Here is a 22,111-nt window from a genome sequence, read left to right on the forward strand (position 1 = left end):
ATAATGGGGATACGCCACGCAGGGAGGGTCACAGTTAAACAGAGGATTAAACAATACATTTTGCAAAGGATATTCTGAGTTAAAGAATAAAGGATCAGGTAATGGCAGTTCCAGTGAATACGGCTAGCAAGTCAGTAGTCCCTCAGACTATGAAGTCAATAGCGCCATCAACAGCTGCTTGGTGATTTTTCCCAATGGGGTCCTGTGGGCATCAATGCCCCATCTTCTGGCGGCAGCGGTCAGTCTCCGGTACCTTGCGCTGCCCCTAGTCCATATATTGCAGTGGCTGACAATGGTGCGGGCCACAGTCCTGTACGAGCCCGACGTGGCTCGGCAAATATACACTGGCAAAGTCAGGGCGCAAGTGTCTGTCCCATACCCGGTCACTCTTATGTGTGCACTGTACTCTGATAGTCACCGGGCACACACTGCATGTCTCCCACTCTCTGGTAGTCACTGGGCTCACACTGCACTTCTCCTTTTCTCTGGTCCCCGCTGTGTTACGGCGGCCGAACACGTTTAAAAAAATATAAATAAAACGTGTTCGCCGCCCGGGGTCCACCGTACGGCAGGTGTAATAACCGCTGCTAAATAGGCAAAGCACAGGGACGGTAATGTGCACAGGGAAAACTGCACCTGGTGCACGAAAGCAAGCTCTGTTAAAACTCACAGAGCTGTACCCAAAAAACACAAATACAAAAACCGCTGAGCACTGGCTGTATCCCAATCACTCACACAAACGTAATATCAGAGGGAAGGGGTTTCTTAATAAGTCATTCACCAGTCCAAGCATCCATCACCAAACACACAGCAGCAAGTATAGAAAAATACTAGCGCATGGCATAGCGGCCATGCGCACTTTTTATAGCGTATGGGACCTGCCGGAAATCTCCAGAGTCCCGAGCATAACCAATAAAATCAGGAGCAGGACCTGAGCACCTGACTCCCGAACTCCAATGAGGGCCCGTCCCGTGAGCATGCTCAGAAGCAGGGAAAAAGGACTTAGCCTCTGGAGACAAATGTGAGAATCTGGGTTGCTGCATAAGCATAGAATGACCCAGATTCCTAACATTACCCCCCTCCTAGGGCCCCTTCCTCCCTGAACCCTCCGATCCACCAGCCTGTGCCCGACAGCTGCACAGGTCCCAGACTCGTCAAAAGGCGAGCCTGATCTCCCGGTAGGTGAAACCAAAAACCGGGAGATGCGGACGGTATCGGGGGAGACCAGATCACCAGGTCTCAGGAGGGACACCCGGGAGACAATGGGAGTTTTAGGAGAAGGCTGCCGTGTTTCAGCGGGCGTAGCCACTCTCCGTTCGGGAAGGCTATCCCGAGCACATAGGATGCATGCCCGAATGAATTTTTTTACATCCCGAGCCCTGTGCGGCCACCAATAAGAACCGGCCAGTGACTTCGTGGTCTGCATATAGCCACGATGGCCATCCGCATTGGGCGCGTGTGCCCACGCGAGAACTTTAGGCCACTGGCGAGGAGGGACAAAAGTCTCGCCTACCGATTCGCAATCAGACCATTGCGGGGCGCTGTCTTCCTGAGAAGCAGCAGGCAGATGGTGACAACCGCACATGGTCTCTTGCACCGGACATGTCTCCGAAATGGTGCGAGACACCTCCATGGGCTTGGGGGGTAGAATCTCTGGCTCGGGCAGATCCAAAGGCTCAAAAAATTTGGGAGCCGGAGTACCTCTACGTTTGGTGTGAGCACGCTCCAAACCACGCTCCGAAAAACGGAGGTCGATATGGGAGGAGATGGAGATTAGCTCCTCCAGAGTGGTAGGGATCTCTCTAGTGGAGAGAGCATCCTTCACGTGCTCGGCTAGTCCTCTACAAAAAACTGGGATGAGTGCCTTGTCAGACCACTCTAACTCAGACGCCAGTGTCCGAAAACGGATGGTGTACCGACTTACTGAAAGTGATCCTTGAGACAAGGCAAGCAATTGGAGAGAGGTATCGTGGGTAACCCGTGGACCCAGAAACACCTGCTTGATAGTGGTAAGCAGACTAGCCACGGTCCGAACATCCAGGTCACCACGCTCCAAAAGTGGAGTTGCCCATTCCAGCGCCTTGCCCAACAGTAGGGATATAATAAAGGCCACCTTGGCCCGTTCTGTAGGGAATTGCGCAGCCAGCAGCTCCAGATGGATCGAGCACTGGCTGATAAAACCCCTGCAGGAGGCGCCATCCCCAGACTATTTCTCAGGTAACGGGAGGCGGGTAACTGTCGGCGCAAGGGTGGACATGGCCATACGTCCCACCACGTCCGTAAGTGCCTGGACAGCAGCATCCGTGGCCTGCGAAGCTGCGAGGGCCCTCTCAAGGGTAGCCAAGCGAGCCTCAAGCTGTCGCACGCATTGCAACAGTTGCTGCTGATCTGCCATTTTTAGCCAGACCCTGGCGCTAGTATTATGTTGCGGCGGAACACGTTTAAAAAAATATAAATAAAATGTGTTCGCCGCCCTGGGTCCACCGTGCGGCAGGTGTACTAACCGCTGCTAAATAGGCAAAGCACAGGGACGGTAATGTGCACAGGGAAATCTGAACCTGGTGCACGAAAGCAAGCTCTGTTAAAACTCACAGAGCTGTACCCAAAAAACACAAATACAAAAAAAGCTGAGTCTGTATTAACTTCACAGACACTCAGTGGCACACGTGCGGTAGCCAGAGCCGGAGTAGTTAAGAACGGCACTACAACTGAAAGGACTTACCGTTAGTAGGCGTGTGCACGGCGTCGCAACTGCGAACGCCAAAAGCAGGCTGCAGGCACAATATAGCAGGCACAAAGCAGGACGCTGGCTGCGGCAATAGGTGGAGCTTGAGCGCGCTGGCGCTAGTGCGGGCATTTGCTATATCCCAATCACTCACACAAACATAATATCATAGGGAAGGGGTTTCTTAATAAGTCATTCACCAGTCCAAGCATCCATCACCAAACACACAGCAGCAAGTATGGAAAATATTAGCGCATGGCATAGCGGCCATGCGCACTTTTTATAGCGTACGGGACCTGCCGGAAATCTCCAGAGTCCTGAGCAAAACCAGTAAAATCAGGAGCAGGACCTGAGCACCTGACTCCCGAACTCCAATGAGGGCCCGTCCTGTGAGCATGCTCAGAAGCAGGGAAAAAGGACAGCCTCTGGAGACAAATGTGAGAATCTGGGTTGCCGCATAAGCATAGAATGACCCAGATTCCAAACACGCTGTTGGTGGCGGCTGTGCTGCGTGATGCTGGTGCTCTCAGGACAAAGCACTCCTCTCTCTGGACTGCTGCAGTACGCACAGCTCCTCTCCTGGCAGCGTTCCCTCTGGAAACGGTGGGGCCGGTCACAGCACCTGTACTCTGTGGGGAGGGGGAGCGGAGTGTGCCGCTCCCCTGACTGTGCGCTGCCCTGGATTGGCGCCAAACTGTGCTGCTGCGCGCGCTTTTCCTTTTTATCCCCCACCCCCATCAGTCAGGGGGAAGGTCCAGCGTGCTCTTGCTTTCCCCAGACAACAGAGGATGCAGCCTTAACACTTCCGGACCCGGCACACAGGTACCTGCGGTACGGTTGTCCCCCTTAGAAGAGAAAGAAGGAAAAGAATAGAAGAAAAGGGAAGGAATTAAGAGAGGAAAGAGGAGGGAGGGATGTTGGAGAGATGGAGAGAAAGAAATAGAAAGAAAATAAAAGGAAGAAAAAGAAGGTAAGAAAAGAGAGATAGATGGAAAAGGAAAGTTGGAAGGGGAAGGCAAGAATGTAAAGAGAGAGGAAGGGATGGAGAAGACAGAGGGAGAGAGGAGATAGAGAGATAAAGGGCAGCACAGTGGCTCGCACTGCAGCCTTGCAGCGCTGGGCTCCTGGGTTCAAATCCCACCAAAGACAACATCTGCAAGGAGTTTGTATGTTCTCCCCGTGTTTGCGTGGGTTTCCTCCGGGTACTCTGATTTCCTCCCACATTCCAAAGACACACTGATAGGGAATCTAGATTGTGATCCCCATCCGGGACAGTGATGACAATGTGTGCAAACTGTAAAGCGCTGTGGAATATGTTATCGTTATATAAAAATAAAGATTATTATTGATTAAAGAAAAAAGCTAAAAACAAGAAAAATAAGACAGGTTAAAAAAGAGAGAGTGAAAGAAAGAAAGCGAGGAATGGAGGGGAGAGAGAAATTAAAAACAAGAAAAAGAAAAACTTTTTTTTATAACGGCCTAGAACATCACTGTACTGTACTGACTGATGCCCCCTCATCTCTCCATATATGGTAATACTGCCCCCGACTCCTCACACATACAAGTGCTTCTCACAGAATTAGAATATCATTGAAAAGCTAATTTATTTCAGTTCTTCAATACAAAAAGTGAAATTCATATATTATATAGAGTCTTTACATAGTGATCTATTTCAAGTGTTTATTTCTGTTAATGTTGATGATTATGGCTTGCAGCCAATGAAAACCCAAAAGTCATTATCTCAGTAAATTAGAATAATTAACAAAAAACACCTGCAAAGGCTTCCAAAGCGGTTAAAAAGGCCCCGTAGTCTGTTTCAGTAACTCCACAATCATGGGGAAGACTTCTGACTTGACAGATGTCCAGAAGGCAGTCATTGACACACTCCACATGGACAGTAAGCCACAACAGGTCATTGCTAAAGAAGCGGGCTGTTCAGAGTGCTGTATCCAAGCATATTAATGGAAAGTTGAGTGGAAGGAAAAAGTGTGGTAGAAAAAGGTGCACAAGCAACCGGAATAACCGCAGCCTTGAAAAGATTGTTAAGAAAAGGTCATTCAAAAATTTGGGGGAAATTCACAAGGAGTGGACTGCTGGAGTCATTGCTTCAAGAGCCACCACACACAGACCAATCCAGGACATTGGCTACAAGTGGCGCATTCCTTGTGTTAAGCCACTCATGACCAATAGACAACGCCAGAAGTGTCTTACCTGGGCCAAGGAGAAAAAGAACTGGACTGTTGCTCAGTGGTCCAAGGTGTTGTTTTCAGATTAAAGGAAATTTTGGAATTTAATTTGGAAATCAAGGTCCCAGAGTCTGGAGGAAGAGTGGTGAGACAGACAATCCAAGCTGTTTGAGGTCTAGTGTGAAGTGTCCACAATCAGTGATGGTTTGGGGAGCCATGTCATCTGCTGGTGTAGGTCCACTGTGTTTTATCAAGACCAAAGTCATCACAGCCGTCTACCAGGAAATTTTAGAGCACTTCATGCTTCCCTCTGTCGACAAGCTTTTTGGAGATGGAAATTTCATTCCCAAGCAGGGAAGCACCTGTTCACACTGCCAAAAGTTCCAATACCTGGTTTAAAAACAGTATCACTGTGCTTGATTGGCCAGCAAAGTTGCCTGACCTTAACCCCATAGAGAATCTATGGGGTTAAGCATTCAGAGGGGGGCGGAGCAGAGGACGGAGCTTTTCAAGGTCCTGAACATTGCTGTGGTCATCTCTGCTGGGTAGAGATACATAGAGACGCAGGTCAGATGACCACAGCACACTGCCCTTGATTCTCTCAGAGTCATGACTTGTTACAATGAGCACACCAGCCTCAGTAAACCCCCACTGCACAAAAACTGTAGCATTATTAAAGGCATGTCCTGCAGTTGGGCAAAGTGTTGTGAGTTAATTTTCCCCTTCACTACTGAGGCCCGAGGAACTCCCTCTTCTGGTGAAGAAAGGTAGTGAGCCTGATTGTCAAACACCTGGGGCTGATGATGATGACTGGCTGAGTGGAGTTAATGACTGGATATAAGGCTGTCGACGCCCTTCTGGCCTGCGGGTGATTTCTCTGTGGACTTCTAGGAAACCAGTCTGATTCCTGCTCATCTAAAGCTAAGATTTCTGCTTTGCCTTTTTGCATTAGTGTTTTGTTTTCCTTGCTTTTCTGGATTCTGCCATTCCCTGCTGGGGTGAGCTGAATCTCCTTTTGCCTGTTGCTCTGTCTTCAGAATATTCCTGAGTACTGACATAGCCTTTTTTGAAGCCTAGCGTCTTCAGGGCCTTTTTTACTGTCAGTTTGTTGGCTCTTATTTTCATAGGGTTTTTCACGGATTGCAGACAGCAGCCTTCCTGTCCTTTCCTATCTAAGCTAGCTTGGGCCCCATCTTTGCTCAGTCTATCTTTCTGTCTGTGTTTTGTTCCTTCTTCTTGCTTCACCGTCATTATATGTGGGGGGCTGCCTTTTGCTTTAGGGTCTGCTCTGGGGCAGTTTAGATTTCCCTTTCTGTCTTGAGGCTATGTAGTCCTCCGGCTGTGATCGAGGGGCCTAGGGCATCAACCTAGCAACAACTGTTGATAGGTTCAGGGGTCTGCAATCCGATAGCTGCCAACTTCTCTGGTTTTCTGGATTTAGCTAGCATTTCTATTTTTGCCTCCTACAGTGACTCAATCATAACAGCAAAGCATACTGCGCACAAGCAAGTGGAGATTGCAATGCGCACAAGCAAAATATGGACGAGCACAACGGAAATTACCTGAAATATTGCGTACGGCGGCCAAGGAGGGGTGGAGGGAAGGAGCAAAAACACCGCCCATCGGACCGGACCCAACTAATTTACATACAGCGCAAAAATGAGGTGACAGATTCCCTTTAATGGCATTCTACAGCTGTGCAGCCACATTGAAAGCTCAGCTATGGGAAGAAATTAACTTTAATCATCTCGGCAGCCTCAGGCTCAGTACATGGTGAGCTGCGGCTGTAAGTATGTCCTGATATTTTGACAGCTTGCTTTGCAGTGCATCAGTACACACCTGGCTGTACTGCTTCCATCTGCTGCTTACCATGGACTTAGGTGTTTCTCTCTAGGCATGTTTCATAATATTGTGTGCAGAGAGATATATATATCTCGCCCAGTGAGAGCCATTGAGAGAATTTAGTGGCTCTCACTGGGGTATTGGCTCCCATTGTTCACAGCAAGTAGCCAGCTCTTTATACTGAATCGTTTGAGAATGACCCATCACTACTGTATTGCTACCTGGCCCACACGCTCCGGAGAGCTGTGACTGCTAGGAGCATTCAGACTGCAGCGACCCCAGCAAACACCCCCCCCGCCATTGATCCCTCTCTCCCTCCCCCTCCAGAAACATCCCATCTAACAATAACGAGGCAAACACAAGCAATTGATGGGTGAAGGTCGGTCACTGCTTTAATTTCTTCTTATAGAAATTTATAACAATAAAAGGAAGCACTTGAAACTTAACAAAAAGTCCAGGAGCCAAATGCCCTGCAACATTTACAGGCAAGTCAGCCTACTTAGTCGCAACATTCCGGTGCTTCTTTCATTGAAAACAGCCAAGGAGGATCCTGAGTAGTACTACACAGGACTCTGACCTCCACCCATCAGGCACAAAGCTTGTTCTATCCCATCATGAAGCCCCGACAAGAGAATGTCCAAACCAATATGGTTGAGGTGGACACCATCTGACCTCAGGAGAGATGAGTTGTCGCCTTCGAGTTGGTGATGCCTCACCAGTAGAGTTGAGCGACTTTGGTCAGATCAGGTTTTGTGAAACCCGAATGAAACAAAATTTGAGCCAGATGAAACTGGTCCGACGAGGGCCATGATGCCTGGGGTGATGGGAGAAGGCAATGATGGGATAATGGGAGGCCATGATGGGGGTGATGGAGAGAAGGCATTGATGGGATCATGGGAGTGATGGAGAGAAGGCAGTGATGGGGTGATGGAGAAGGCAATGATGGGAATGATGGGGAGTGATGGGGAGAAGGCAATGATGGGGTGATGGAGCAGGCAATGATGGGAGTGATAGGGAGAAGGCAATGATGGGCGTGATGGGGAGATGGCAGTGATGGGGTGATGGAGAAGGAAATGATGGGAGTGATGGGGAGAAGGCAATGATGGTAGTGAATGGGAGAAGGCAGTGATGGGGTGACGGAGCAGGCAATGATGAGGGTGATGGGGAGAAGGCAATGATGGGAGTGATGGGGAGAAGTCAGTGATGGGGTGATGGAGAAGGCAATGGAGAAGGCAATGATGGGAGTGATGGGGAGAAGGCAATGATGGGAGTGATGGGGAGAAGGCAGTGATGGGGTGATGGAGAAGGCAATGATGGGGATGATGGGGAGAAGGCAATGATGGGAGTGATGGGGAGAAGGCAATGATGGGGTGATGGGGTGAAGGCAATGATGGGGTGATGGAGAGGGCAATGATGGGGTGGTGGGGGAAAAAAAAATGATGATGGGGTGGGGGAGAATGCAATGATGGTGGTGGTGGAAGGGCAATAATAGGGGTGGTGGAGGAGGAGGAAATGATGGAGGTGGTGGAATGGGCAATGATGGGAGTGGTGGGGAGAAAGCAAAGATAGTGGTGGGGAGAAGAAAATGATGGAGGTGGTGAAGAGGGCAATGATGGGGTGAGGGAGAGGACAATAATGGGATGCGAGGGGAGGAGGACAATGAGGGGTGTGGGGGATTGGGATGGGGGGAAGGGGGACTTATAATGGCCTTAGGAACAGGGGGAGGTGGAGGAAGACATTATTATCGCTTATTATGTCTAACACAGTCCCTTAGTATATAGTGTACTCACTATGTCTAACACAGTCCCTTAGTATATAGTGTACTCACTATGACAAACAGTCTCTTAGTATATAGTGTACTCAATAATTCTGTATAACACCATCCTTAGTTACATAGTTTCCTCTTTTATTATGTATAACACCGTCCCTTATTACGTACCATCCTCTCTAGTGATATATGGTGCCGTCCCTTATTATATAGCTTCCTCTGCTATTATGTATAGTGCTGTCTCTTACATAGTGTATTCTTGTTCATTTTGTTATTCACAGAACCCTCTTTTATTACATAGTCTCCTCTCTTTTTAGATATAAAATGACTGCTGATCGAGGAGCCGGTGACCAAACTACCAGTCCATCAGCTCCTCCATTAGAAAGGAAGCTTTCCCATGCTCCATCAGCCATCATTGCATTATACAGCTAACAAGACAGGACGTTATGTAATAAAAAACAGGACTCTATATAATTCAATATGTAAGGGACGGTACTGTACATAACAAGAGAGGGCACTGTGTAAGGGACAGCAATATATATAATAAAGGAGACTATGTAATATATATACATGTATGTGTGTGGCTATATAATATATATATACTGTATATATATATATATATATATATATATATATATATATACAAGGGGCGATCCAAAAGTAATGATAATCAATAATAAACACAATGAATATAGTAAAAAAATATATATTTTTTTCTACATAGTCTCCTAACAAGTCTATACATTTAGTCCATCTCTTTTCTAAACTTATAATTCCCTTCGAAAAAAATTCTTGATCTTGACCCTCAAAAAACTCCCCAACAGTGGTTATCACGTCGCTATTGTCGTCAAATTTCTTGCCCCGGAGGTGTTCTTTGAGCCGAGGAAAGAGAAAGAAGTCACTGGGGGCTACATCTTGGCGAATAGGGGGGGTGTTCCACCAGTTCAAAGCCCGCTTCTTGAATGGTAGCGATGGCAACTGCAGCTTTGTGAGCCGGTGCGTTATCTTGGTGAAACAGCACTCCAGCCGCGCCTTTTCTCCTTGATAGCCTCCCGCAATCTTCTTATTTGTTCTGCGTAGTAGGAGCCCGTAATAGTGGCTCCCTTCTCCAAATAGTCCACCATAATAATTCCTTCAGCGTCCCAAAAAACGGACGCCATAACCTTCCCTGCTGAGCTTGACACTTTGAATTTCTTCGGCGTCGGTTCGTCGGCTCGTTTCCATGTCATCGATTGTTGTTTAGTTTCGGGATCAATGTGGTGGATCCAGGTCTCCTCCATGGTCAAAAAACGTGACAAAAAATTCTCCTTGTCTGCTTGGAACTTTTCGAGATTTGCAATTGAAATGTCAACTCGTTTCTTCTTTTGCTCGTCGGTTAACATTTTTGGCACCCAACGCGCGGAGACCTTTCTCATATGCAATTCTTTTGCAAGGATTCTTTGAATACTGCCATATGAGATCCCTGTGACCTCAGCTACATGCCTGATAGTCACTCTTCGATCTGCCAACACAACTTCTTCAACTTTTTTCACGTTTTCTTCATTGAGGGACGTGGATGGGCGTCCTTCGCGATGTTCATCTTCCGTCGATGTTCTTCCCAGCTTAAATTCCTTGGCCCAGCGTGCAACTGTGGAATATGGAGGAGAAGAGTCCCCCAATGTTTCCACCAAGTCGCTGTGTATGTCTTTGGTAGACATTTTTTTCAAGCAGAGGTATTTGATGACAGCTCTGAGCTCGTTTTTTTCCATTTTGATGTTCACTCTTTGGCAGTTCATATTCAAATGAATGTAGCTCCCGGGAATCGTGGCCTGTTTAAGTGATTTTTTTTTCCTGGACTAGTGGGTACCTAAGAGAGAAGAAAACATTTTATTTTAATTTCTGTGTGCAATTGAAATAACCGATTATCATTACTTTTGGATCGCCCCTCGTATATATACACTCACTGGCCACTTTATTAGGTACACCATGCTAGTAACGGGTTGGACCCCCTTTTGCCTTCAGAACTGCCTCAATTCTTCGTGGCAGAGATTCAACAAGGTGCTGGAAGCATTCCTCAGAGATTTTGGACCATATTGACATGATGGCATCGCACAGTTGGCGCAGATTTGTCGGCTGCACATCCCTGATGCGAATCTCCCGTTCCACCACATCCCAAAGATGCTCTATTGGATTGAGATCTGGTGACTGAGGAGGCCATTTGAGTACAGTGAACTCATTGTCATGTTCAAGAAACCAATCTGAGATGATTCGAGCTTTATGACATGGCGCATTATCCTGCTGAAAGTAGCCATCAGATGTTGGGTACATTGTGGTCATAAAGGGATGGACATGGTCAGCAACAATACTCAGGTAGGCTGTGGCGTTGCAACGATGCTCAATTGGTACCAAGGGGCCCAAAGAGTGCCAAGAAAAAATTCCCCACACCATGACACCACCACCACCAGCCTGAACCGTTGATACAAGGCAGGATGGATCCATGCTTTCATGTTGTTTACGCCAAATTCTGACCCTACCATCCGAATGTCGCAGCAGAAATCGAGACTCATCAGACCAGGCAACGTTTTTCCAATCTTCTACTGTCCAATTTCGATGAGCTGGTGCAAATTGTAGCCTCAGTTTCCTGTTCTTAGCTGAGAGGAGTGGTACCCGGTGTGGTCTTCTGCTGCTGTAGCCCATCTGCCTCAAAGTTCGACGCACTGTGCGTTCAGAGATGCTCTTCTGCCTACCTTGGTTGTAACGGGTGGCAATTTGAGTCACTGTTGCCTTTCTATCAGCTCGAACCAGTCTGCCCATTCTCCTCTGACCTCTGGCATCAACAAGGCATTTCCGGCCACAGAACTGCCGCTCACTGGATTTTTTTTCTTTTTCGGACCATTCTCTGTAAACCCTAGAGATGGTTGTGCGTGAAAATCCCAGTAGATCAGCAGTTTCTGAAATACTCAGACCAGCCCTTCTGGCACCAACAATCATGCCACGTTCAAAGGCACTCAAATCACCTTTCTTCCCCATACTGATGCTAGGTTTGAACTGCAGGAGATTGTCTTGACCATGTCTACATGCCTAAATGCACTGAGTTGCCGCCATGTGATTGGCTGATTAGAAATTAAGTCTTAACACACAGTTGGACAGGTGTACCTAATAAAGTGGCCAGTGAGTGTATATATATACATGTAGCTTTGACGCCATAAAAGGAGGGGGGCCCAGACACATTTCTTGCACAGGGGCCCCAAGCTGTCAGTATCCGCCACTGGGGTAGTGGATAAGAATCTGGCACCGTGCAGGCATTTAATTTGCAATAGTCCACACAGAACCACAGAGTACCATCTTTTTTTCGCTAGGACAATGGGTGTAGCTCATGGGCTATGGCTCCCTCGGATGACACTGTTCTGTCGCATTTGTGTGCGCATTCCTTTTACCTCCTGGTACAGTGCCTTGCGAAAGTATTCGGCCCCCTGGAACTTTTCAACCTTTTCCCACATATCATGCTTCAAACATAAAGATACCAAATGTAGTTTTTGGTGAAGAACCAACAACAAGTGGGACACAATTGTGAAGTTGAACGAAATTTATTGGTTATTTGAAATTTTTGTGGAAATTCAAAAACTGAAAAGTGGGGCGTATACTTTTGCAAGGCACTGTATATTTGCGAGGAATCTGTCTATAACGCTCTCTCACAGGCGCAGCATTACCCGTTGGAATCTCATGTGTGATGGCAGTCATACAGCCGAAATCATCCTTATGTCGAGCGAACACGTCCTGGTAGCGTCCCAGCAAGGCCTCCACCTGCTCCACCTGCTGCGGTGTAAACTTTGTCAACGCAGGCCGGGCCTGTTCTAAGATGTGACGCCCCTTTCTCTGTGATTGGGGTTCGAACACAGGGGCTGTCTCCACAGCTATCGTCCATAGATCTTCCCTTTTTACCTTTAATTGGACGGCCTGTGAGGGTATCAACTTCTCTGGCTTACCTAGAATTTGCCTGATTTTGCTTCTGGGGGCAAGCGTCAGAGTGTCTTCCCTTAAGTTCACACACTGCACAGGTATCTTTCCATCACGCACGGTAGCTAACGTCCTAAAAGCCCTGATGGTAGATTTTCCACAGTAGATGGTTCTAGTTGTACTTCGACCCCCTCCAGTGGGATGCAAGCTCAGACAGGTAAAGATAGCACACTTTGACCCGGAGGTAAGTCTAGTTTGGTTGTAGCCGGAATGATCACTTTTCCCAATACCTTTCCTTCACAGGAGACCTCTTGTGCCTGGGCCATCCAGATCAATTACTGAAACACTCTCCTTTGTGGCGTACGTGGGCTCCATTGTTTCAGGAACGCGTTCTGAGACTCATTAATAAGAAGACTTCCAAACCCTTTAAGTACATTCATTCCTAGTGTGACAGTATGTCCTTGCACGAGGTCGCCCGCAGTTAACACCACTCCCTTGCGGCCCAGGTCTTTACTGCAGACCTTAATCTGCATCCATGCCACCCCTGCGACCGGGATAGGCAGTTGATTGGCGGCCGTCAACTTGATCACTGGCCCCCACTCAGGCCTCATGGCTTCTGGGAAGTGTCTTTTAAAATATGTTTCAGGCATCGTGATTACTTGGGAGCCAGTCTACCAGGCAGCGTACGGCCCGTCCATCGATTTCGGCCCATACTAATGGACTCACTGACACTAAATTGGTGGGACTATTGGTGCTCTTTTCGGGTTGTTTTGGCTCCGGTTGGTGTCCCCCAGTCTCGGAGCCCGTTAGTTTAACAGGCATCATTGTAGTGGCTGCCCAAATTGTGGGCAGGCCCGGACCATATGTCCTAATTCTCCACAGAGGTAACGCATTGGGGGTTCTTCGCGACGAGATCCTTTTCCACCCTGTCGTGGTTCTAAGAGGGTTTTACTTCCGGGGGTACGTAACGAGGTCACCTTCCTTTTAGTTTCGGTCAGATTTTCCCTCATGGATTAGATCTCTTTCTATAAATCTTCCACCCATCCTGGTTCAGCAGCTGCATTCACAGCTGCCTCCTCGCTCCGGACCTTCGCTGCCGGGACTGTCACCCCCTGCTCCTTTTCACATGCATGCGCCTTGCTTCCCACCTCTGCAAAGGTCATATCTGGGTTCACACGTAAATGTTCTCGCAGGGCCGGCTTAAGCAATGCATTTCTCATCCCGGTCACTAATTAGTCTCTTAACACCACATCAGTTGGCACTACTCCCAAGCCGTCTTTTCTGACTATGGCAGTGTGAATTTCTTGCAGCGCATTCATATACTGGGTCACTGTCTCCCCCTCTCTTTGAAAACGCCTGACACATACGAAATTCTCCTACGTCAGAATGGTCCCCGTGAGTCTCCTCCAGTTTTTGTAATACTTTGTCAAGGGTATCTCCATCCCGGGGTCCGCAACCAGGGGTGGATTAAGGGTAGCCAGGGCCCCGGGCTGTTCAGACTCTGTGGGCCCCCCGGTCATGTGACGGGGTCGGGAAGTCACTAGCTTTCATGACGCATACGGTGCGTCAAGGGGCGGGAAGGGGTTAAATACTGAGGTAAAAAAAAACTCTGCAAATATGCAACATGTGCATGAGGCTTCACAAATACTGAGGTAAAAAACACCAAATGCTCAGCGTGTCCATGAGGCCTTACAAATACTGAGGTAAAAACATACCAAATACTCAGCGTGTGCACGAGGCCTTACAAATACTGGAAGGCTTCCACCCAACATCTAGTCCTGACTCACCTGTACCTAACATCGAAACCAGCTAATAGTCTGCAATCACCTGCTGACCTGGACCATTGACCTGTCAGACAAGTTGAGTCACACAGAGGCTTCTGCTTCATGAACTTCCCCAGATAGAAGAAGCAGCCTCCGATGTGCAGTCTGTGGTCGGATACACAGGAAGAGATGCTCCTCTTCACAGGCTGTGCCCAACATGTTAGCAGAGGGGTTAATGCCACAGACAAGTCGACGTCTCCTCACACACTGGACATGATGCTGCATTTGGCGACGAACAAGCGCACATTGCGCAATGTTAGTCATGTCCCAGATGTTCAGCATGTGGAGGACCAAGGGGGACAAAAAAGACCCCAGGATTGGAACAGGAGCATGGGAAAGTGGACGACGGTCGGAGGGGCAGGGCTTATATTGGGGCCGGAGTAACAAATATATATAAATGCGGGCAGCACACACATGCACAATCCTCAGGTTGTATAACTTTCAACTGGTCAAAACATTTCTCTCAGTAGGCCAAGAAAGAAATGTGGCAGGAATAAAGTACACCTCATAGTAACTTATGTGTGAGGCAGAGGTGACAAGACCCGCCATCTCGTGCCCACCTTACTAGAGGTGCCCACTGCCCACATATAACAAAGTTGATGGAAACAGATGACTTCCACTATAATGATTGGTTACCGGCTGCCGGAACACACCCATTTCACAACTAGTCACACCCATGTCCATGCCCCAACCACACCCATTTAGCACTACTGATCACACTGACTGGTACTGAGGGCACAGTGGCTGGTACTGTGGGCACACTGACTGGTACTGAGGAAAAGACAGAAAGAACAGAGAGAGAGAGAAAAGAAAAAAGAGAGAGAAAGAAAGGAGAGAGAAAGAAAGAACAGAGAGAAAGAAAGAAAGAAGAAAGAAAGAGAGAAACCGAGAGAGAAAGGAAGAAAGAAAAGAGAGAAAGAAAGAGGGGACAGAAAAATAGAAAGAGGGGAAAGAAAGAACAGAGAGGGAGAGAGAAAGAAAGAGGGGAAAGAAGGAACAAAGAGAGAAGGAAAGAGGTGAAAGAAAGAACAAAGAGAAAAAAAGAAAGAAAGGGGAAAGAAAGAACAGAGAGGGAGAGAGAAAGAGGGGAAAGAAAGAACAGAGAGAGAAAGAGAGAAAGAAAGACAAGGAAAGAGGGGAAAGAAAGAAAGATTCTATAAAGATACTATACCAGCCCAGCTCACATTGTAGTGCCCACCTGAGCCTCCTGGTGCAGGACATATCACGATCCACTCACATGGCCGACATCCCAGAGTTCAAGGCGATCCCGCTGTCCGCGCTGTCGGAGGACACGGTGATGGATCTGAAGCATTCCCTGAAGTGCCTCCATGGTTCCGTCACAATCTCCTCCGGTCAGCTTCCAGCACGTCACTTCCGATGGAATGTCACGTGCGAGTTTTCAAGTGCTCCTCGGGGTTCCACCTTATACTCTTGTGTCCACGGGAAAAGTAAGCTCCCGGTCGGGGCAGTGAGGCAGACTCTCAAAATCTGGGACGATTGGGAGGTATAAATGCTCCCCATCATACACTGTTATGAATGGGTCACCGAAGAGGAACAACAAAAAGCTAAGTCCCAGAAAACCAGAGAGGTTGGTAACTATGCAGATTGCAGATCCCTGATCTTAACCACACAACTAATAGTAGCAGTGGAGCGTTCCTACGATGTTCCTAGACACCTCGTCACCGCCGGAGGCCTACATAAACCTAAAGCAAGAAAAGGGAAAACTAAGTGCCTCAGAGCAAACCCCAAAGGAATAGACAGCCCCCACACATGTATTGATGGTGAAGCAAGATGAAAACACAAACACAGGCAGGAAAATAGGCTGAGCAAATGATGGGGCCCGACTAACTAGAAAGGACAGGAAAGGAAAGCCACTGTCTGCAATCTGTCAAAAAACCCTACCAAAATAATGTCCAACACGTCTGATAGCAAAATTAACACTGAAGTCACTAGACTTCTCCCACTATATCAGCACTCTGAAATATTCTGAAACAGAGCAAAAAAGAGGCCAATCTAATAAGGGAAAAAAAGGCAAAATTGGCAAATACAGATAAATAGGAGTGGAAGTTCAGCATAGCCCCAGCAGGGGCAAGCTGACCACACAGGAAACTGAATTGACCAACAAGCACAAGTGTGAACATTAGCAAAAAACAAACTTAACTTGAGAAGACTGGAAGAGAGCTGAAGTCCAAGACCTGAGACGCAGACTGAATCACCAGCACCAGGACAGGGCGTCGGCTGTCTTATATCCAGTCTGATACTCCAGAGATCCAATCGTTATCCTACTCATCAGGTGGCTGATCACTACCACTTAAACCAACCTCACTACCTCCTGTCACCACCAGAGGGAGAACGGAAGGAGAACTCTCAACTGGTGGAGCAGAAAATGAGCTCATAACAATACACCTTGTACACACATGGCTCCGCACACCTCATACACACACAGTTCAGCTTTGTATGCCTCGTACACACGGCTTCACTCCGTACACCTCGCACACACACGGCTCCACTCAGTATACACATAGCTCCACTCCGTAAACCTCATACACATGCGGCTCTGCTCCGTACACCTTATACAAACGCGGCCACGCTCTGTACATCTTGTACACACATGGCTCTGCTCCGTAAACCTTGTACACATGCGGCTTTGCTCCGTACACCTCGTACACATGCGGCTCCGCGCCGTACACCACATACACACACGTGGCTTCACTCCATACACCTCGCACACACACGTGGCTTCGCTCTGTACACCTCGTACACACACGCGGCTCCGCACACCTCGCACGTGTGCGGCTCTGCTCCGTACACTTCGCACACGCGCAGCTCCGCTCCGTAAACCTCGTACACACGCGGCTCTGCTCTGTAAACACACAGCTCAGCTCTGTACACTTTGTACACACAGGGCTCTGTTCCGTACACCTCGTACACACACGCGGCTTCGCTCCATACACACACGCGGCTTCGCTCCGTACACCTCGTACACACACGCAGCTTCGCGCCGTACACCTCGTACACACACGTGGCTCTGCTCCGTATACCTCGTGGCTCCGTACACCTCGCCCACATGCAACTTCACTGCGTACACCTCGCACACGCGCAGCTCTGCTCCGTACACCTCGCATATTCGCGGCTCTGCTCCATACACCTCGCACATTCGTGGCTCTGCTCCATACACCTTGCACACGCATGGCTCTGCTCTGTACACCTCTCACACACGTAGCTACATCTACGCTGTAAACCCCTCCTGACCCCACACACAATACCCTCATCCAGCACATGACAACCAGCACAGCAGAGTCCCGCATACAATGGACTCTGTGATGAGGTCACAGGAGGGGAGGAGTCAGGTGTCACATGATCAGGGGCCTCTGTTATGAATGAGTCACCGGAGGAGGAGAAAACAAAAATACAAGCTAAGTCCAGAAAACCGGAGAGGTTGATAGCTATCGGATTGCAGACCCCTGATCCTATACACCACAACTATCAGTAGCCGTGGGGGGTTCCTACGGTGCCCTAGACCCCTCGTCACAGCCGGAGAACTACATAAGCCTAAAGAAGGAAAGGGGAAATCTAAACTGCCCCAGAGCAGACCCCAAAGCAATAGACAGCCCCCAACATGTATTGTCGGTGAAAAACAAATGAAAACACAAACACAGACAGAAAGACAGGCTGAGCAAACGATGGGGCCCAACTAACTAGATAGGACAGGACAGAAAAGATGCTGGCTGCAATCCGCAAAAAACCCTACCAAAAATGTCCCAACCGTCTGATAGGGAAAAGGCCCTGAAGTCGCTAGACTTCAAAATCACTATATCAGCACTCAGGTATATTCTGAAAACAGAGCAAAGAGATCAACTGATCAGAGACAAAATAGGAATTGAGCCAGTCCCAACCAGGACTGGCTGAATACAAACACTAAGGAAACCAGACAAAATCTCATGGAATAACAGCAGGGCAAAAAACTTAGCTTTTAGTAGATAGGCACTAAACTGGATGCAAGAGCTCAGAGCAGAAAGGATCACCAGCAGCCCTGCAGGGCGTCGGCTGCCTTATATCCACTCAGAAATTCCAGATGTCCAATCACACTCCGCCTGTTCAGATGACAGGTTCTTCCCATCCCAATCAACCTCACTACCTCTCTTCACCAGCAGAGGGAGTTCATCAGACATCAAAGGTGAAGGGGAGAATGAACTCACAACAGTACCTCCCCCTTGATGAGGAGTCACCGAACCCTCATCCACACCACCAGGGCGATCAGGATGGGCCCGATGAAAAGCACGAACCAATCTTTTGGCATGAATATCGGATGCAGGGACCCAAAAATTATCCTCCTGGCCATAACCCTTCCATTTAACCAAATACTGGAGTCTCCGTCTAGCCAGACGAGACTCCAGTATCTTCTCAACCTCATATTCCACATTACCTTCAACCAATACAGGGTCAGGAGGTGCCACCACAGGAACTACTGGCTCAACAAACCTCTTTAACAGAGACTTATGAAACACGTTATGGATCTTGAATGTAACAGGAAGAGCCAATCGAAAAGAGACCGGATTAAGAATCTCCAAAATCTTGTAAGGTCCAATAAATCTAGGTTTAAACTTTGGAGAAGCCACCTTCATAGAGATATTCTTTGATGACAACCAAACCATATCACCCACCTTAAACCGGGGACCAATGGTCCTATGCCGGTTGGAAAACCTCTGGACCTTTTCCTGGGAGAGAGACAACTTATCCACCACTTGGTCCCAGATCTGGTGCATTCTCTCCACCACAGTGTCAACACCTGGGCAGGCAGAAGACTCCACCTGCCCTGAAGAGAATCGAGGATGAAACCCAAAGTTACAAAAAAAAGGTGACATCAAAGTGGCAGAACTAGCTCTATTATTTAAAGCAAATTCGGCCAAGGGCAAAAATGAAACCCAATCATCCTGATCAGCAGAAATAAAACATCTCAAATACGACTCCAAAGTCTGGTTTGTTTTCTCCGTCTGCCCATTGGTCTGAGGGTGAAACGCAGAGGAGAAGGACAACTGAATTCCCAGCTTGGAACAGAAAGTCCTCCAAAATCTAGAAACAAAGTGAACTCCTCTGTCAGATACAATGTTCTCAGGAATCCCGTGCAAGCGAACCACCTGTTGCAAAAACAAGGGCACCAACTCAGAGGAAGATGGCAACTTAGGGAGTGGTACAAGATGGACCATCTTAGAGAATCTATCACAAATCACCCAAATAACAGTCATTCTCTGAGAGACAGGCATATCAGAGATAAAATCCATTGAAATATGGGTCCATGGCCTCCTGGGCACAGGCAAAGGCATCAACAACCCACTAGAGCAAGAACAAGGTTTAGACCGGGAGCAAGTCCCACAGGACTGCACAAAATTCCTGACATCACGAGACAAGGCGGGCCACCAAAAAGACCGACTCACCAAATCTCTAGTACCAAAAATACCTGGATGACCAGCCAATGCGGAGCAATGAACCTCAGACATCACTCTCTTTCTCCACTGGTCAGGAACATACAATTTTCCAATGGGACAACGCTCAGGTTTGTCCTCCTGAAACTCTTCCAGAACACGTCTCAAATGGGCGAGATGGCAGAAAGAACTACCCCCTCACCTAAGATAGTAGCAGGCTTGGTCACAATAGGAGAATCAGCAAAGAAACTCCTAGAGAGGGCGTCTGCCTTGACATTCTTAGTGCCCGGAAGACAAGAGACCACAAAATCAAAACGTGTGAAATACAAGGCCCACCTAGCCTGTCTAGGATTCAAGCGTTTGGCCGACTCCAGGTAAATCAAATTCTTGTGGTCAGTGAGGACCACGACTTGATGTTTAGCTCCCTCCAACCAATGTCTCCACTCCTCAAATGCCCATTTCATGGCTAACAGTTCCCGATTCCCCACATCATAGTTATGTTCGGATGGGGAGAACTTTCGGGAAAAGAAAGCACAGGGATTCATTTTAGATGTTACAGGATCTTTTTGGGACAAAACAGCTCCTGCACCAATCTCAGAAGCGTCCACCTCTACCTGAAACGGGAGTGAGACATCAGGTTGCCACAAAACCGGAGCAGAAGTGAACCTTTGCTTCAGCTCCTGAAAGGAAGAAACAGCCTCCGGAGACCAATTCAGCACATCAGCCCCCTTCTTAGTCAAATTAGTCAATGGTTTGGCAATACCAGAAAAATTAGCTATAAATTTACGATAAAAATTAGCAAAACCCAAAAACTTCTGGAGGGCCTTCAAAGAAGTGGGCTGAACCCAATCATAAATGGCCTGTACCTTGGCCGGGTCCATTTCAATAGTTGACGGAGACAAAATAAATCCCAAAAATGAAATCCTCTGTACACCAAAAAGGCATTTTGATCCCTTGACATACAGGGAATTCTCCCTCAATATCCGGAACACAGTCCGAACATGTTCCACATGAGAGTCCCAATCCTTGGAAAAGATCAAAATATCATCCAGATAGATGATCAAAAATGTATCCACAAAGTCTCGGAAAATATCATTCATGAAGCACTGGAAGACAGAAGGGGCATTAGTGAGCCCAAAAGGCATCACCAGGTACTCAAAATGTCCCTCCGGAGTATTAAATGCCGTCTTCCATTCATCCCCCTGCTTAATGCGAATAAGATTATACGCCCCCCTGAGGTCAAGCTTGGTAAACCAGCAAGCACCTTTAACTCTGGAAAATAGATCAGAAATCAGGGGTAACGGATACTGATATTTAACAGTAATTTTGTTGAGGGAACGATAGTCAATACAAGGCCTTAATGAACCATCTTTCTTGGCCACAAAAAAAAACCCCAGCACCTAAGGGTGAAGAGGATGGTCTAATATGACCCTTCTCCAACGACTCCTTAATATAGGATCGCATAGCCTCTTGCTCGGGTTCAGATAAATTGAAAAGTCGACCCTTGGGAAATTTACACCCAGGGCTCAGCTCAATTGCACAGTCATAACTCCTATGAGGAGGCAAAGACGCAGACTCATTCTCACTAAATACATCATAAAAATCAGCCAAATAGTCAGGAACATCATGCGACTGGGGAGAGGTGGAGAAAATAGGAGCGTCACTAAGGGCACATCGACAACCCCAACTCACCACAGGCACAGATTTCCAATTCAAAACTGGATTATGAATTTGCAACCAGGGAAACCCCAGAACAATGGTATCATGCAAATTATGCAACACCAAAAATCTGCAATTTTCTTGATGGTCTGGGGTGACCCGCATTACCACCTGGGTCCAAAACTGAGGTTTATTCTTCGCCAAAGGAGTAGCATCAATACCCCTCAAAGGGATAGGCGTCCGCAGAGGTGTCATAGGAAACCCACAGCGTTTAGCAAAATCCAAGTCCATCAGGTTCAGAGCTGCTCCCGAGTCCACAAAAGCCTTAGCGAAAAATGTGGACAGGGAGCAGATCAGAGTAATTGCCAGAAGAAACTTAGGTTGAACACCACCCACAGCAAATGTGTGTGCAAAACGTTTCTCTCGTTTAGGACAGACAGAAATAATATGAGAGGCATCTCCACAGAAAAAACACAGCTTATTACGCCTTCTGAACTCCTGATGTTGCGCCCTAGACAAAACTCTATCACATTGCATAGGTTCAGACATTTGTTCCACAGGTGGCAACACCTCTCGTGCAGTTTTGCATTCACGCAAACGCCGATCAACCTGAATGGCTAATGACATAGAATCGTCAAGACCAGAGGGAACAGGAAATCCCACCATAGTATCTTTTACGGTTTCTGACAAACCCTTCCGAAAGAGAGCTGCCAAGGCACCATCATTCCAGGTAGTAAGGACCGCCCACT

The 22,111-nt window shown here is 47.8% G+C and overlaps 1 protein-coding gene across 3 annotated transcripts in view; it reads right to left on the bottom strand.

The window, feature by feature from the left end:
• Positions 1–22,111, bottom strand: part of LOC141085377 (guanylate-binding protein 3-like) — a 92,272-nt gene that overhangs the window by 45,494 nt on the left and 24,667 nt on the right. The window lies entirely within an intron of this gene.

The sequence above is a fragment of the Dendrobates tinctorius genome, unplaced genomic scaffold (assembly GCF_039654945.1).
Source record: "Dendrobates tinctorius isolate UK_male_01 unplaced genomic scaffold, ASM3965494v1 ptg000028l, whole genome shotgun sequence".
Lineage (NCBI taxonomy): Eukaryota > Metazoa > Chordata > Amphibia > Anura > Dendrobatidae > Dendrobates > Dendrobates tinctorius.